This window comes from Magnolia sinica, chromosome 15 (assembly GCF_029962835.1).
Source record: "Magnolia sinica isolate HGM2019 chromosome 15, MsV1, whole genome shotgun sequence".
NCBI lineage: Eukaryota > Viridiplantae > Streptophyta > Magnoliopsida > Magnoliales > Magnoliaceae > Magnolia > Magnolia sinica.
The window spans coordinates 18,821,224-18,839,002 of NC_080587.1; the positions used below are offsets into that span (position 1 = coordinate 18,821,224).

Genomic DNA, 17,779 nt, shown 5'->3' on the forward strand with positions numbered 1-17,779 from the left:
AACCCTTGGTTTTTATGGTGCAAGGTTGTCCTTAGAACATCATTTGTATCAACCTCTCAATACTTGATTATTGAGGCTGCTTTTTATTCCTGCATTGTGAATTGATTTCCTTTATTTGGCTATTATATTCTTTAATTCCGCTACGATTTTTTTAATTTGGCATAGTCCTATTCACCCCCCCCCCCAAGGACATATAGCTTGGCCTTTTCAACGCTCAAATGTTTTTTCTATTCACATGGCTTTGTCTACAACATCCACAAAGTCAACAAAATCCAAAGTGCACACAATCTTGAATGAATTTCAGGTCAAAGACCTTCCTTTAACTTTTGTAGTTTATATGTCTCATCCTCAACAACCTTTGGCGGATACCATTTGAACTCATCAAGGCACACCTCATATTGAGATACTGACATATTTCCCTATTTTAATTTGAGGAACTGAGCTATTTTCTCATTATGGTAGCATTGGGAAAATTAGTGTTCATTGAATTTCCTTTGAAACTCAGCCTATGTCCATAGATAATCGGTCGGAACTCTTCTTAATACACTCTCCCACCAAATATTTGCCTCACCCTCCAAGGTATAAGTAGTGAGAGCAACCTTCTAGGCATCCAAACAACTCAGTGGTCTCATCATCTTGACCATTCAATTCAACTAGTGTTCTGCCAAGACTGGATCTGGCGCTCCTGAAAAAGTCGATGGCCTCCATCTCTGAAATCTTTCAAACATATCGGCTTCCCTGATTTCCTTAGGCTTTGAGGCTGGTACACGAATATTGTGTTGCAAAGCCTCTAATAGTGTGACAATTGAAGCCTGTTGCTGTTGTTTGATAGTAGTCAACTGACTAATAACATCGTAAGGTGAAGCTCCATGGCTCCACCTGCACCAAGAATCTCTTGGTCTCATCATGTCTATCTGACTTTTCTACTGCAGTGTTTTTATTGCTCTTTAGCATTGATGCCTCATCGAGAATGACATCTCTGCTAATATCCACCTTCTATAAAACTAGATCTCAAAGCTTGTAACCCTTTTCACTTTTCTCATACCCAACAAATTAAGATGAACTTCCTAAATTTTGGATCCAACTTCGACTTCCATCTACTCCACATAAATATATGCTACACATCGAAAGATCCTCATACCTAAGTAATTAACATCCTTGTCTGTCCAGACTTCCTCTGTAATCTTGGAGTCTAGTGTTGTAGATGATGACTGATTTACTATGCAGTATATTCACCACTTCAGCCCAGAAGCTATTTGGCAGGCCCGCATGCAACTGCATACTTCTCACCCTCTCCAAAAAAGTTCTATTCATCCTCTCTGCCACCCCGTTCTATTGTGGGGTTCTTAGAGTTGAAAAGTGCCTTGTGATGCCTTGATTCTTGTAGAATTTCATGAATTCTACCTCTCTGTACTTCATATCATTTTCTGATTTGAGACACTTAAGCTCTCTCCCAATTTGCTTCTACCCTCAGTGGATGCCAACCTTGTAAAGGGTTGAGGTTGTCATGCACAATGGGTCGTGATTGTCATGCACAATGGGCCGTGGTTATTATGAACAATGGGTCATGGTTTACAGAGTCTTGAAAATGGTCGTGGTTGTCATGCACAATGGGTCGTTGTTATTATGAACAATGGGTCATGGTTTACAAAGTCTTGAAAATGGTCGTGGTTGTCATGCATAATGGGTTGTGGTTGACAACCTCGACCCCTTCTAAATAAAAACCACGACCTATTGTAGATGACAACCTCAACCCTTCTCAATCTTCTGTCAACCACGACCCATTGTGTATGACAACCACGAGCCATTGTACATGTAAACAATTACATCCTATTGTTCATAATAACTACAACTCATTGTTCATGATAACCATGACTCTTTTTGTCCCACTATCAACCCCTTCCACTATCGCATGACCATCTTCTACTCTAATTGGATAATAATCTCGACCCTTATTGGAATGCAGGTCGAAACCAATCAAGGACTACCTACTTAGACTACGAAAAGGTTGCGGTCTCTCCAAAATGTTCTATCAAGTTCTTAAAGGATTACATGCTAGAAGATTTTGACAACAATCCTACCAGAAAAGAGTTGTTTAAGAACACTTGTTTTGAATATCTACTTGACTTTTCGGTGTCTGGGTGGATGGCCCATACTTAACTCATACACTGCCTAATGCAGAGGCATATTAATGACTTGACCTTCAACGTTCATGGCACCATACTGAAATTTACTGAGCTTGACTTTACCCTAATTATGGGTCTTAGGTTTGGACCTATTAGGGCAAATGAGGATGGAGAGGATAAAAGCACAAATGAGAAGAATAGAAAAGGAATTAGGGAGAGATACCTGAAAGAAGGTGGTGTAACAAAGGACGATTTCAGAGAATCTTTTCTATCACTCACCGAAAAAAATAACATTTAGATGCGGTGAAGCTGACACTCATAATTTGTCTAGAGAATCTAGTAGTTGCATCTCTACAAAAGAATATTTGTGTAGATAAGTATATTGACATGGTCAATTACTTACATTATTTCAATAGTTATACCTGGGGCAGCATGGGGTACGAATATTTGAGGGAGTGGGTTAATACTGGAATTGGTGATGGTCACGAGAATGGTGAGTTCCCTCATTCATACAACATTTGCGGATATGCGTATGCCTTACAGGTAAATTATTGTTGTCCCCGGTTAGTGATTGTATTTGACTTGTGATTTATTACATGTTAAAAATTCAATATACGTCCTCACCGATATTTAATGCATGATACTAGGCTTTAAACAGATATGGGTATACAAGCGATTGCATATGCTAACTGGTGATAAGGGGTGGGCTGCAAGAAGACTACCTGTAAGGATTCCTAAATCCTTACAGAGTAGGCCGGTATCCTTCAATCTCAGTCATCTTCATGACTACGTCAGTAAGAGTGATTCAATTATTATTGTCTTCTAATAATGCATTATGTTTATAAATAATAAATCAGTATTGTTCCTATAGATGGTGCTTGTTGGAGCTTAAACCAACGGTCGAAGAAGAAGAGGCTGAGGTTGTTAAAACCTACAAAAAGGACAAGGCTCTTCAGGCGCAAGCAGTGACAGAGAAGATGTTTAAAAGATATATTACTAGAAAAGAAGCTAGAGAGAAGAGAAGTCAAAGTAGAAGTGGAAAATGAACTGAAGATGTTTGAGAAGAAGAAGTTGAAGAGGAAGGCAACAGAAGTGGGAGATAGAAGGGAAAAAAGACAGGAAGAAGTTGAGGAAGTAGGAATGAAAGGGAGTGCGGTAAGTAAAATTGAAGCTGAATTTACTGCCTCAATTGAGACACTTGCCAGAAAGGTTTGCACTCAAAATAAGAAATCAAGATTCATCATAATTTATTTTTTTTGACTACAGACTTGAGTTCCTTGGAAAAGAAGTGCAACAAATGAGAGAGAATATGAAATGTATCAATGGATTTGAAGAGGAAATAAATCGTCTCAAGGAGGAGAATGCTTTTATAAGTGCAGAGGTTGTTAGTGCACTCATTTTTGCACCTTGGTTTGTCAATCACGTGCACCATTGTGTCATGTAGTCAGTTGAGCATTTGGAAAGTGAAGACCGAAGACACAAGTAGAACAGAAGCATCAAGGAGCACATACAAGTAAAAAAGATGCCTTAGTGATCCTAACCTCTGACCAAAATAACCATATAACCTCTACATGATCTTGACCTAATAGGAATATTAGTTTGATCATCCCTTAACCTTAGGAGATCAAGAAAAACATGATAAAGAAAGCTAGAAGAGGTACGAATTTGCTACTTAAAAGATAGCCCAAACTAGTAGATTTCAAGTCATGTTCGATGGCATCGAGCTGCCATTGAACAGCCTTCGATGGCATCGAAGGCCTGGCCGATGACATCGAAAAAGAGTTGGGAATGTCCAACAACCAAATTGGATTTTTAGTTGGAATTCTCGATGGCTATGTGGGCCTCACCATGATGTGTGTCGAACATCTACCCCATTAGTTAGAAGCATCATTCCATGGTGGGCCATGAGCTTAAACCTCAAGCAAATACATGACTTGGGTGGGCCACACCACATATAACAATTGAGAGGGGTTATCCGTCCATTTAAACATTCATAATCATTTATCAGGCCCACCGAGATGTGGTTCATAAATCCATCCCATCCATAATGTGTGTCACACTTGTATGAGGGGTCAGACCAAGTTTCAGCCTCATCAAAAACTTATATAGGACCCACCAAGTGATTTTATATGTTTTAGGCGTATCCTCACATGGTTTTAGGTGGTATGGCTCACCTGAATTCTGTATAAGTCATATTTTTGGGATATAACATAAACTAAAGGGGACCCATCAAATGCATGGTGTTGATGTTCGACACACATCATGGTGGGGCCCACACAGCTCGATCTCATGGGAAGTTCCCATGAGATCGACCTCATAGTACCATATATATATCCACCTAACTAAGATTCCTCACCATACAATAATTTAAAGTGACCCCAATTGCTATCAATTTGAATGATCCAGACGAGAGCAGATCAGGTGTTGCCCGAACACCTTATTGGGTGTTCTGCTGACCTTGGGGCCCACGTTGATATGTGTTTTATATCAATGCCGTCCATCAATTTTTCAAGAATAGTTAATATATTGTCCCAAAAGTTAAGCAAGTACAAATCTTAGGTGGGCCACACCACAAGAAACAAGTTTATTAATGCTCACCATTAAAAACTTACTAGGGCCCACTGTAATGTTGTTTCCCATCCAACCAGTTGATAAGGTCGAACAAAACGAAGGGAAAATACAACGATGATATTTATCCAAAACTTTTATGGCCCACAATAAGTTTTTAATGGTCATTCACCACATTTTTTAGTAGTGTGGTCCAGCTAAGATTGGATCCGCTTGAGTTTGTGGATGAGAAATTAACCACTGTAAACCCCACCTTTTAACCAGCGTCTTTTCTGAGCCATCTCAAACTTACATTCCTGGTACAAACCTCACATGTACTGACGATTAATTGAAGACAAAAATACTACTGCTTTTTAGGGATAAATACCCTGCTTTTCAAAGATATTTCTTTGAAAAGCAGGGGTATTTTCGTCCTCAATTAGTTTGTCCATACGTGAGAGGTTTAGACTAGGAAAGTAAGTTTGGGAGCGTTTGGCAAAGAATCTAGGTAAAAGGTGGCATTTACAGTGGTCAATTTCTCTGTGGATAAGACATAAAACGAAATAGAAAAATAGCTGAACAGCATGGATACACTACACATTGATCATGCCGGGCCCCATAAGGTCGGCAACACCCTCTCCCCATTACACCTAATGCACTCCCGATCCAGACAGCAATAATCCCTGCGAGGCCACTACAGTTGAGCGAGTACAAGGTGTTCCCGTGGTAACGCGTTGATGGGTGTTATTCTTGCCATGGAGCCCACCTTGATGATTTTTTCTTACACTTTAGGTTTTTAATGGTGGATAGTTAATCACCATTGTTTCTTGTGGTGTGGTCCACCCTAAATTTGGATCTCCTTGATTTTTGGGAACTCATCCTAAAATGGGCCGTAGAAAGGGATGAACGGTGTTGATATACAATGTTACCCAGCTAACACCTAATCTGCTCCCTCATGGTGTGCACACACCTTGGTGGTGTGTTGAGGTGGCAAAGTTCTATTAGCCGCTCATATCCATACTATTTTTTGATATCATATCAGTGCATGATCCCAAAAACTGAATCCAAACCTCAAGTGGACCGCATCACAGAGAAAACAGTGGAGATTAAAAGCCAACCACTGAAATTTTTTTAGGGCCACACAAATTTAAGATCAAGCTGATGTTAGTGTTTTCTCTTCATCCATGTATGTTTGACCTTATGCATAAGTTGGAAGGCAAATAAACATCACGGCGGACCCTAGGAAGGTTTCAACAATCTGCGTCACTATCTCCACTGCTTTTTATGGTGTGGTTCACTTGAGGTTTGGATGGCTAACTCATTCTTTTGGCTCATGCCTTACAATGATGTGGATATAACACATATCATGGTGGCCTCAACTTAGGTAGGTGGTGCATGGTGGGCTACAGAAGTACTTCCAGAAAAAATATTGCTAGCCGGATGGCAGTGCACCTCTAACTCTTGCAATTTAGACATCAAGTGACGAGTGGATCAAACCACTAGTGGAGGATTTGGTGTTACCTTAGTCCACTTGAATTTTCTACAGACCTGATTTTCAGTCTCACGCTGCAACATGAGCTGGCACGAATGATGGACGGAGGGGATGTCTCACCCACACACGACAGGTTCCACGGAGCTTTTTGTTGGAAAACCGCGTCCTTCTTGGCCCTTGCCTATGGGCTATGTCACAGTTTTGCAGGAACAGGAAAATGGAGTAGCATTGTCAGCGTTGCATGTTAATGCAAATGATCACATACAACCAAGCTATAATGCAACTCCTGTCAACGTTTCATAAATACAGGACACCAACCATCCAAAAGGTGGGCCCAACCATAAAGATCACCTAGCACACAATAGTCACATCTGCCTCATCAAGCGGGCCACACCATCGAAACTCTCAGAAATCAACGGTCATCCATGGATCTAAGACAAATCATACGGCCCATCTGATTAATGGACCAGCCGGATTATCGATCCAGGCAATCTTAATGGAGGTGCAGCCCATCTGATGAGTGGACCAGCTAACCATAGTATGGTTTGTAATAATAAATAAATATATTTCATCATAGGCGTGCTCATCGCCCATGCACTGGGCTGGTGATAACTATAAATGGAGGAATTTTTGGGAAATTTCTATGAAAAGTGAGCTAATCATGCAATTAGTTACGGTTATTATTTATTCCTCCGTATGAAACAAAAGTGTCAATTTCAGACATCTTTGAGTAGAATATTACGAAAATAGATAAGAAAGAAGAAGAGGGGAGCTGCACCGTTGCCTAACCTCCGTCTTCTATCCAAAATAAAGGAAAGATTCCTGTGATTGTTCACCACCATTTTAAAACGGTGGCGAGTGATCCTCCTCTCATGTTGTACTATGTACAGCGATCCAGACCATTCAAACTGTGGGCCATATTGTGGATGGAGCGTATATTTAAAATCACTCTGATCAAGAAAACTTGACTGACCCAATTGATGGGTATCAAATGAATGGTTGAGGGTAAAATGGTTGTTGTCCAATTCTAAGGGAAAAATCGGACGGTTACTATCATCTTCTTAGTATCATTTTTTAGTGATGTTCCATCCATCAGTTGGTCTGGATTGCCAAGCTTCTATGCCATGTGTTAGGCTGGAGAGTCACCACCAATAACTAAAGAGGTTGCAGTATTCTATCCATTCGAAATGTTCCTTCGATTGGGGGTGTAGAGCCTAAAGCATAGGCTTTTTCTAAGGAGGAATAGCTTTTTGTGGGAGCCTCGTCAAGAGGGCAGATTAGTCTTAGATTTATATCATGAAAGAGAAAAGGTTGGGATCGGATTAGGTGTGTTACCCTTACTGTGGGGCCCACCTTGATTATGTGCTGTATATCCATGCCGTCCATCAGTTTTTCCAGATATTTTAGGCTGTTGTCCTAAAAATTAAACAAATCCATATCTCAGATGGACCACACCGAAGAAAGCAGTGGTGATTTAAAACCTTCCTAAGGTCCACTGTAATGTTTATTTGCCATCCAACCTGTTGATAAGGTCAAGCAGATCTGGATGAAGGGAAAATAAAAAAAATAAGCCTAATCCAATTTTTTTGTGGCCCGTAAATTTTTTTTAATGGTCATTCACCACTGTTTCCAATAGTCATCCACCTTAGGTCTGATATCTTTAATTTTTGGGATCACCTTATAAAATGAGCTAGAAAACGGATAGACAGTGTGGATATACAACATATTCATCAAGGTGAGCCCTACTAGTGCTGTACAATTTTATTTTTTTTTCTGATCGGTGTGGTCCACTAAGAACTGGATCAAACCAGAACAGGGGCCTCGCAAGCTACACCCGAACAAGGACCTTGCAATTTGAAACATTTTAGGTAGGGTGCTCCAATTCAGTACAAGAATACGGTGTTTTAACCCCTCAATCACAATTGAAGTTAATTAGATGCACATCTTCTTTGTTAAGATTTGCTCTAATATAATGTAAAACAATCACTTTCTTTAAAAAAAAAATGGAGCCATTAGAAAATGGTTTAACAATGTATATAAAAGGACTTTAACAAAAATTAATAACAAAAATTAAAAACAGAAAGGAGATCTGAAATTGTCATATAACATAGAGGTAAATGCAATTAGCCCTTCTAAAACACAATAATTGAAGAACAACATTACAAGTTCTATGAGATATGTCATCTAATGCCTTTGAGTAAAATCTTCATGAAAAATTCTTTTTCTTTTTCTTTTCCTTCCAAACAATAATTTTGGCAATGAAATAAAAATCAAGAAATTTTCTTGAAAAACAATAAAGAGAAATAACTTTTCATTTGCTTTTTAGAAATGGCATTTATCTGGAAACACCATTCTTTCTATATATAAAAAAATTCCACAAATTGAAACAGGGTCTAAAGGAAGCTGCTGGTTACTTTCTTCAGGCACTTACAAGGGAGGGCACTTTTTTGACTTGACTTGCTGTCCTTTACACCAAAGGATGAACGAAAATACCATAAACATCTACGTTCTTGTCATTTAAATTAAAGGAAGGAAAAAAAAAAAACTACTTAATATAAAATTTACCTCCCGGTACCTTTCGAAAATGGTTTTCATGTTTAAAGTAACTTCGAAAGCAGAAAGCAAAAAATTGTGGTTCAGGTAGGACAAACGTGATGTTTGTGTGAAATCCACCTCAAGTAACAATTGCATCACCCTATATTAGGCCCAGGGCTCAGAAATCGGTCCCATTTGATTCAGGTGGACTATACATTGGAAATAGTACTGTAGGACCATACATTAGAAATAGTACTGTACAGAGCAACGCTTAATCTTCAAACTGATTTCCTTGGTGTGGCTTACTTGAATCATAAATAGGCCCCAAGGGGTCCTTGAATCACAACACACCTTTGCACACGTGTAATGGGTGTCTAATCCAAACGGTTCATGTGATGCGGCATCCCATGAAACCTAAAAGGACCAATTTTCACCCTGATTTAAAACTCTTGCAGGCCATAGCAAAGAGAGATGCAAATCAAGGGAGGAAACTATTTTCTCTTTCCATAGCCCACCGAAGTTTTGGATCAAAGTAAAAGTTGGGCCGTGGAGATTTCATGGGGTGCTGCATCACATGGACCGTTCAAAATGCATGTGGTGGTGATCCAGACCATATATCTGATGGAGTGAACACAATTTGAGGTGCCCTCTTACTTTTCTACTGAAACATGAGCAGTCAAAAGTATCCAGCATTTTCAAAGAAGTGGCCCACCCTATTGATGTTTGGAAAGCGACAGCATTGGCAGCTTCTGAGTGCTATCCATGTGCTTTCTTTATTAACAGTACCCTGATCCATAGCTCAAGTGGTAAACTGAGTGAAGATACCTCGTTTCAACACTGAGGTCTTGGTATCAATTCCCTGGTGGGGGTGGCTAGCAGTGGTGTGTACTAACAAGCTAATTGGAAAAAAAAAATGTTTTCTTTATTTTTCTCCCGTGACTACTTTTTCTCTCACTTGATGAAAAATAGTATAGGCAATATTTTCCATTTCACATTATCATCATTTTCCGTTGTTGGGCATTTTCACAAAATCAGACCATTTGGTCCATTTATACACGTGTGTTTAAAACCATAAGATTTATGCCATACACCTATCCCAAATGAAATGTTGTAACTTGCAAGGTCTCTATTATGGTAATCAACATGCATATGGTGATCCAGTCTATCCATCTGGGGGACTGCACCGTTCAGCAAAAAATGTATAGCAATCATTGTGCGATGCCAATAAAATTCAAGAGTCGGGGGTGTGGTGCCATACAGCCAGCATGATATTTTCATCTCCCAGCTGCTGTGGATCTATCAGGGTTGATGGTTGCCAAGATTACTTTTTAAGGAAATTGGGAGGGAGATGTCGGCCGTTTATTTTTACAAGGCCACCGCTATGATGATTATATGAAATCCACTCCAACTATTAGATGCTACACCAAAATTAAGAATAGAGCCCAAAAATTAATCCTATATGTGATTCAGGTGAGCCAAGCCAAGGGAAATAGTTTGGAGATTAAGTGTTGCTCTGTACACTATTTCCAATGTGTGGTCCACCTGAATTGAATGGGACCGATTTCTGATCCCTAGGCCTAACATGGGGTGATGCACTTGTTAGTTGAGGTGGATTTCATATAAACATTACAGTGGGTCCTATCTAAATCACCATTCTTTGCTTGCAAAGTTCCTTTAAACATGAAAACCATTTTAGACAGGTATCAGAAGATAAATTTTATAAATTTTTGAAGGCGATTAGCTATGGTGATAACATGGTAAAGCAATGGAGCATGAAGATTGAATCCATGGTGGAGATTGTTGAATGGATGTCTTCAATCTTACTAAAACAAGGGACATCAATCAATCAACAACCACGCTCGATCAATCGGACCTCCTTGAAATTAGATAGATTGCTCATTGGACGACTTGGACCATGTTCGATCGATCGAACCATCAAGTCGATCGATCAACAATATTCAGGAAAAACACTTTAACTCTCTAGACATATTTGGCATAGTTCGGTTGATCAAACTATACCTGCTCAATTGATCGAAGCGGGTTCGATCGATCGAGACTTAGATTGACGGTGCGTGCAGAACTGCATATGTACGCATTTTGTTTCCTATTCCAGTTGTGATAATATATATATCAGGAGTAATCAGAATTAGGGTGGGGTTAAGACGTTCCTAAGGGTTTTAGAGAAGAAAATCTAGGGTTTTTGAAGATTAGAAGGAGGTTATCATCATTGTTAGTACATCATCTCTTTTAATTTCGCTTTCATAGTGGATTGTTTATCACTTTTTGCCACGGTTTTTTTCCTAAGGGTTTTTCACATAAAATTTGTGTATTCTCTGTGTGCCTAATATACGTTTGATTTCCTTTTATTTGATTTGAACTCAAGCTTGTTTTCGTGCTATCCCCAACAATATCACCTGAATTCACGTCAGGGTATAGAGCGGATTAGGTGAGACCTCGGCCTCACCCAAGACGGTGCAGACCTTATCGTGGGGTTACGACCCACCTTGATGTATGTATTATGTATCCCGCCGTCCATCCCCTACTTAGATAAATCAATTGTTCCATTTATACACGTGTGTTTAAAACCTTAGGATTTATGCCATGCACCTATCCGAAATGTTGTAACCTATAAGGTCCCTGTTAAAGTACTGGACGTGCATGTGTTGATATTATCCATCCCTATAAGGGACCACACATGTTAGTACAAAATGAGCAGTAGTCATCATACCATGCTGGAAATTCCGGCAGTCATATGGTGCACAAGTCATGTGGTGCTATACAACTAGCAAGATATTTTCATTCCCCAATAGTGATGTGTGGAAGGGTAGGTGCTTGTCTAGATTACTTAAAGGAATTTTACAAATTACTACCTACTTAATACAGAATTTGCATTGCCATAACTTTTTCTAAAAGATTTTTAATAAACCACACCATTAAGTAACTATCATCATCGAAAGTTAGATTTTGTTAAAGGAGGCAAGCAAAGGGGTACAGGCTCAGGTGGGCCCCGCTAGTGTTTATGTGAAATCCATCCTTGCCACTAGATACATCACCCCAAGTTAGGCACAAGGCGCAAACATCATCCCCATGTGAATCTAATTAAGGTGGATGACATAATTAAAAACAATATATAGTTGAAAACTCGCCCCACTAACTATTTCCCCAAGTGTGGCTCACATAAATCACAGATAGAACTGATGTTTGACACCATACCTAAATTTGGTTTGGCATATAACAGTTGAAGTGGATTTTATATAATATCATGGTGGACCCTACAAAAATTAAGAGCGAACATTTCTTTACCAACTATTTTCTTTGGTCAGCCTGAGTTTTTAGTCTTGGTACTAAAATAGGATTACACATCTAATGAACTAATGCAACTTCAGCCATGGGTGCCATGGGCTTATGAAAGCAAGATGTGGATATCTTCTTGCATCCTTATGTGCAGACATTTTTTAAATTATCAGCGCCTGTTGTTTTTCTATCAGATTTAGCTAAGGAACCACGGCCTTCATATCTGCTAGTGTGACTCTTTGAATTTCCCTTTTTTTTCTTCCCTTCTTTACATCCAACATGGCATCTTAGAAAGAACGGAATGATGGTAGCTTCGCAGCTTGAATTTCAAACCACCATTGTAGTTGTCCTCATCGCCACTATCACGATGATTTTTCTTATAGAAGTTGTAAGGCTGTTATTCAATTATGGTGTTTTAGGACTAATTGCATCTACCTCTCTGTTATATGACAATTTCAGATGTCTCCTCTCTGTTTTAAAATTTTTTTTTTAAAGTCCCTTTGTATACATTATTACATTATTTTATAGAGAAAATTGTTGAGTCCTTTTTTTTTTTTTTTTTTTTTTAAGTCCCTTCGTAAATGCAATTATGATTGAGGGGTTAAAACACCGTGCTGAATATGACTTGAAATATAAGGCCTACCTGAATTTCCATCAGGACCAATATGTTGATTGTGCATGTGATGATCCCCTGCTCAAACAGACCATTTGTTCCATTTATACACAGATGCTTAAAACCTTATAATTTATGCCATGCACCCTATCCAAAATGTTGCAACTTGCATGGTCCTTGTTTTGGTATGCGGTGATCTAGTTCTTAGTGGACTACACCAATTAGAAAAAAAATAATAAATGTACAGCAATTATCACTGAAATTCCAAAAGTTAGAGATGCATTGCCATCCAGCTAACAAGATATTTTCAGGAAGGTATTTGTTATGTGTTTACTTGTCAAACTGTGGGCCCCACCATGATGTATGTATTATATCCACATCACTATAGGGCCTGAGCCAAAGGAATGAGTTGGATCCAAACCTTAAGTGGACAACACCATAGAAAATAGTGGAGATAGTAACGCCCACTGTTGACACCTTTCTAGGGTCCACCATGATATTTATTTGTCATCTATACATATATACATACATACATACATGGATGAAGGGAAAACACTAACATTAGCTTGATCTGAAATTTGTGTGGGCCAAATCTCAGGTGGACCACACCACAGGAAACATTGGTGATTGACCGTCCACCATTAAAAACCTACAGTGGATATAGGAAAAAATCATCAAGGTGGGGTCCATGGAAAGGATAACACCCACCAACGCGTTATCACGGGAACACGTTGTCAGCTTTCATTTTCATCTTTCGACTGTGGTGGGCCCTGCAGGGTTATGGCTGTCTGAATCCGGCGTGGATTAGGTGTAATGGGGATAGGGTGTTTCCCTGACCTTACAGGCCGGGCATGATCAATATGTAGTATATCCACGCTGTTCAGCCATTTTACTATTTCATTTCATGACTTCATCCCCAAACTTAAGCAGATCCAAATCCCAGTTGGACCACACTACTAAAAACTGTGGTAAATGACCATTAAAAAATTATTGTGGGCTATAAAAGTTTTCGATAAAGTTGATCGTCTTCTTTTCCCTTCCTCCAGTTCTGTTAGACCTTATAAATAGATTAGATGGAAAAAAAACACTACATTGGGCCCTAGGTAGTTTTTAACGGTAAGCATTTAATAAACACTGTTTCTTGTTTTGTGGCCCAACTGAGATTTTGACTTGCTTAATTTTTGGGACCATTTACTAAAATGATCCTAAAAATCTGATGGACAGCATTGATATATAATACATACATCAAGGTGGGCCCCAAGGTTAGCAGAAAACCCACTAACGTGTTAACAGGCAACACCCGATCCGCTGGCGTCCAGATCACTTCAAATTGATGGCACTCCGGGTCACTTTAAATTATTGTACGGTGAGGAAGATATATATATATATATATATATTAAACTTAAGTTACCAAGTTAGACTAGCACGTGCGGACAGCGACTTTGAGGACGAAACTACCCCTCCTTTTTACTGCCGTTGCTTTTCCACTCCCTCACTTCCCTCTTTCCATTTTCGAAAACTCCTGCACTGCTGCTTTTCCTCTCCCTTTCAACTGTTTGTTTTTTCTCTCCCTCCTTTTCATTGTTGTTTTTCCTCTCCCTTTCCACTGTTGTTTCACTGCCATTGCTTTCACCTCCTTTCCTCACCCGTTAGAAAGACAAAAAAACACCCTTTCTGTGGGCCCCCCTTATCAACATTTTGTCTTCTTCTGAAAATGGTCGATCCGATGAAGAAAGTACGCACCACAGGTATATTTTAAACTCAGTTGGGCCCACATTGAATGTATTTAATATAGGAAACGGATTGGCTACTCCCCCTAACACCAGCCCCGTGGCTGGTGGTCGGTGATCCGTTGGCCCCACCATGATGTACATGGCTGCTGGTCGGTGCTCTGTGGGCCCCACCATGATGTATGTGTTTCATCCATTCCGTTCATCCATTTTTAAAGTTCATCCAGGGCTTTATCCTAAAAATAAGAGGGATATAAATCTTAGATATACCACAATACAGGAAAACAATAGTGATTGGATATCCATCATTTAAATCGTCCTGAGGCCCACTGTACTCTTTACCTGAAATCCAATCTGTTTATTACGTCATAAAGACCCAGATGAAGGGTAAAAACAAAGATCATCTTGATCTAATACTTTTATGGCCACCAAAAGTTTTTAATGGTCGATGTTCATTAAACACTGTTTCCTGTAATGTGGTTCAATTAAGATTAGGATATACCTCATTTTTTGTATAATATCGTAAAATGATATATAAAAATAGATGGATGGCATGGTTGAAACACATACATCATGATGGGGCCCACAGAGTACCAAACACCAGCCATTGGCTGGTGGCATGGGGAGTAGCTAATCCGTTTCATGTAGTATATCCACGTCATCCATCCGTTTTTCTATCTAATTTAAGGGGTTGAGCCTGAAATTGAAGCATATGAAAATATGAAGTGGATTATACCACGAGAAACAGTGAGCATAATGATTTTCTAGTTTGTCCCACTGATTTTCTAGTTTGATCCACTCAATTTCATATTTGTTGGAAGTGCATGGGTGGATGTATAACATACTTTGTAATTTTGGTAGATGATGAAATGATCATTTTTATACTTTGTCCCATTGTATTTTCAGTTTGTCTCGCTCAATTTCCAGATTGGCCCGCTCAATTTCCAGTTTGGCCCGCTCAATTTCATTTCCAGCTTGGCCCGCTCAATTTCCAGTTTGGCCCGTAGTATATCCACGCTGTCCATCCATTCTTCCATCTAATTTAAGCGGTTTAACCCCAAATTGAAGCATATCAAAAGATCAAGTGGATGATACCACGGTAAACAGTGGGCATAATGATTTCCACCATTGAAACCGTAGTGGGCCCAACAGTGATGTTTGTTTGTTATCACATCTTTCTTTTTTAAAAATTATGTGAATGAACCGCTTCGAATATAGAATAAGTAGCCTAACGTACTTTTTTATTGTCTATATAAATTGGCCTACGTAATCACTATTTGTGAAGAAAAAAAGAGTATATTCTTTAGCACACATATAAATACCATGATCAAGTATACCTTTCAAATGATGCAAAATCTTTTTCCCTACTTGTAAATGAATCTAACTTAGAAATTTCATGTGGTAGTTAAGTAATTCTACAATATACAAGATGTTTAGGCTAGTATGAGTTAAGTATTTAAAACTTCTAATCAACAACTTGAAACCCTTTAGGATCTATTAGATTATTTTTCTTGTCGTTGCTTAATTTCAACGTAATTTTCATGAGTATGCACACTAATTTAGAATTTTTCTTCTCAATGATTTTTAGAGTTTCATGAATATATGTGTTCTCAAATGTAAAAATACATCATTTATTTAATTTATCCTAATTCAAGATAATATGCCATAAGACCCATATTTGTCATTTCAAATTTACAAAGTAGCCTTTATAAACTCATCAACCATAACACTATCATTGTCTGTGAATATTAGATCACCAATGTATAAGGATGTCAATAATACATCACCATGTTCATTGTGTTAACCTGGATAACATGCTCATTAGGATAACTTGTTTGTTTGTTATCAAACCTATTCATAAGATTATAAATACATTGTTTTCAATTATGTCTGATTTTGTCCACTATGTTTATCTTGTGAATTTTATATTTGATATGTTTTTCAATTCATCTCTGCAGGCGATGAATATTCTACTGTAATCTCCAACCCAACATCTAGGTGTACACTGACATGATTGTTTGACAAGGTGAAGGGTGGAGTAGAGAAGCATGATAGTCGGCTAAATCTGTTTAGGCAATCTCCTTTCTCTTTTCTATTGCATATTACATCCTTTAGATTTATAGGGGCTCTATTTCACCTTCTTCTTATAAGATACAAAGGTGATCTAGTATTTGAGATTAGGGGGAGGCGATTACAGTTTACCAAGATGGACTTCGCCCTCATTACCGGTCTTAAAACTAGAGACCTTACTGTATCAAATATTTCTTGCACTATGAGTACATTAAGAGACAAATACTTTAAAGAATATCCAGTATTAAAGAAGCACCTAATGGACGTATTTGAGAGATTAGTTAACATCAATAAGCATGAAGACGTCGTGAAGGTTGCCCTACTTCTAGTTATGGAGTACTTTCTTAGGGAAAACGAACCGAAAACCAGGTGTAACATGGATTATATTCATCTGGTGGACTCGCTAGATGATTTCTATAGGTATCCCTGGGGTAGTTTGGGATACAATACAATGTCGCAAGGAATCGAATCTGCCGTTGCCGCATCAAGTTTCCCTCGGTAAACTGTGTATGGTTGTGTCCTTCCTTTACAAGTAAGAACACCTTTTATTTTCTATATGTTTTCCCTCTATAGTTAATTTTGAATTTTTAACCGGGTGCAATTTCATTCTAATAGGTATGGGCAGTAGAGATATTACCAGCCCTACAAGAATGTGTTGTTTCATATGTTCCCCATCAAATTCCACGCTTCATTCAATATCGAGGCTGGAAGGGTTGGAGGTACAAGAGAATACATGCTATTTTCGAGAGTAGAGCTGTAAGTTTATATATATATATATATATATATATATATATATATATATCTTTTCCATCTACTTTGCTTAACTTGACGTATACGCTTTTATATTTAACATTACTCTTTGTTCTTTTGCAGACATCAGTAGTAATGAAATTAGAACCAACGCTACGAGAATGGGAAACGGATGCCGTTCGCTCGGTGCGTGACAGTTTCCAGGTGAGATGTTATGAAAAATGAACTATATTTTATCTACCATTGTTAAGTTATCCTTACTCTGACATATCCATGTATACATTTTGCAGCTCACTGAAACTCAGGAACATGATGAGGAGGGTAATGAGATTGATCATGAAGAGGATGACGAGTCAGATGATAATGATAAGAAAGGCGTGGAGGGAGAGGGACCGAGGGTGGGTACTATGAAGAATGTTATTTTTATGGAGGAATGTCGGATTGAGAGAGAGGAATTGAAGAAGGAGAGAGAGGAATTGAAGAAGGAGAGGGACGAATTGAGAAAAGAGAGGGAAGAGATAAGGAGGAAAGAAGCAATGTTTAATGAGAGGGATACCTTACTGAAAGAGAAAGAACAATTTAAGAAGGAGAAGGACTTATTTTTTGAGGAGAAAGAAAAGTT

At 38.6% G+C, this 17,779-nt stretch overlaps 1 long non-coding RNA gene across 1 annotated transcript; it reads left to right on the top strand.

Moving 5' to 3' along the window:
* Positions 1-16,929: 16,929 nt before the first annotated feature.
* Positions 16,930-17,556, top strand: LOC131228224 (uncharacterized). The gene is made up of 3 exons (XR_009162756.1): positions 16,930-17,163; positions 17,281-17,361; positions 17,448-17,556. It is a non-coding gene; the product is annotated as an uncharacterized LOC131228224 (long non-coding RNA).
* Positions 17,557-17,779: the final 223 nt, after the last annotated feature.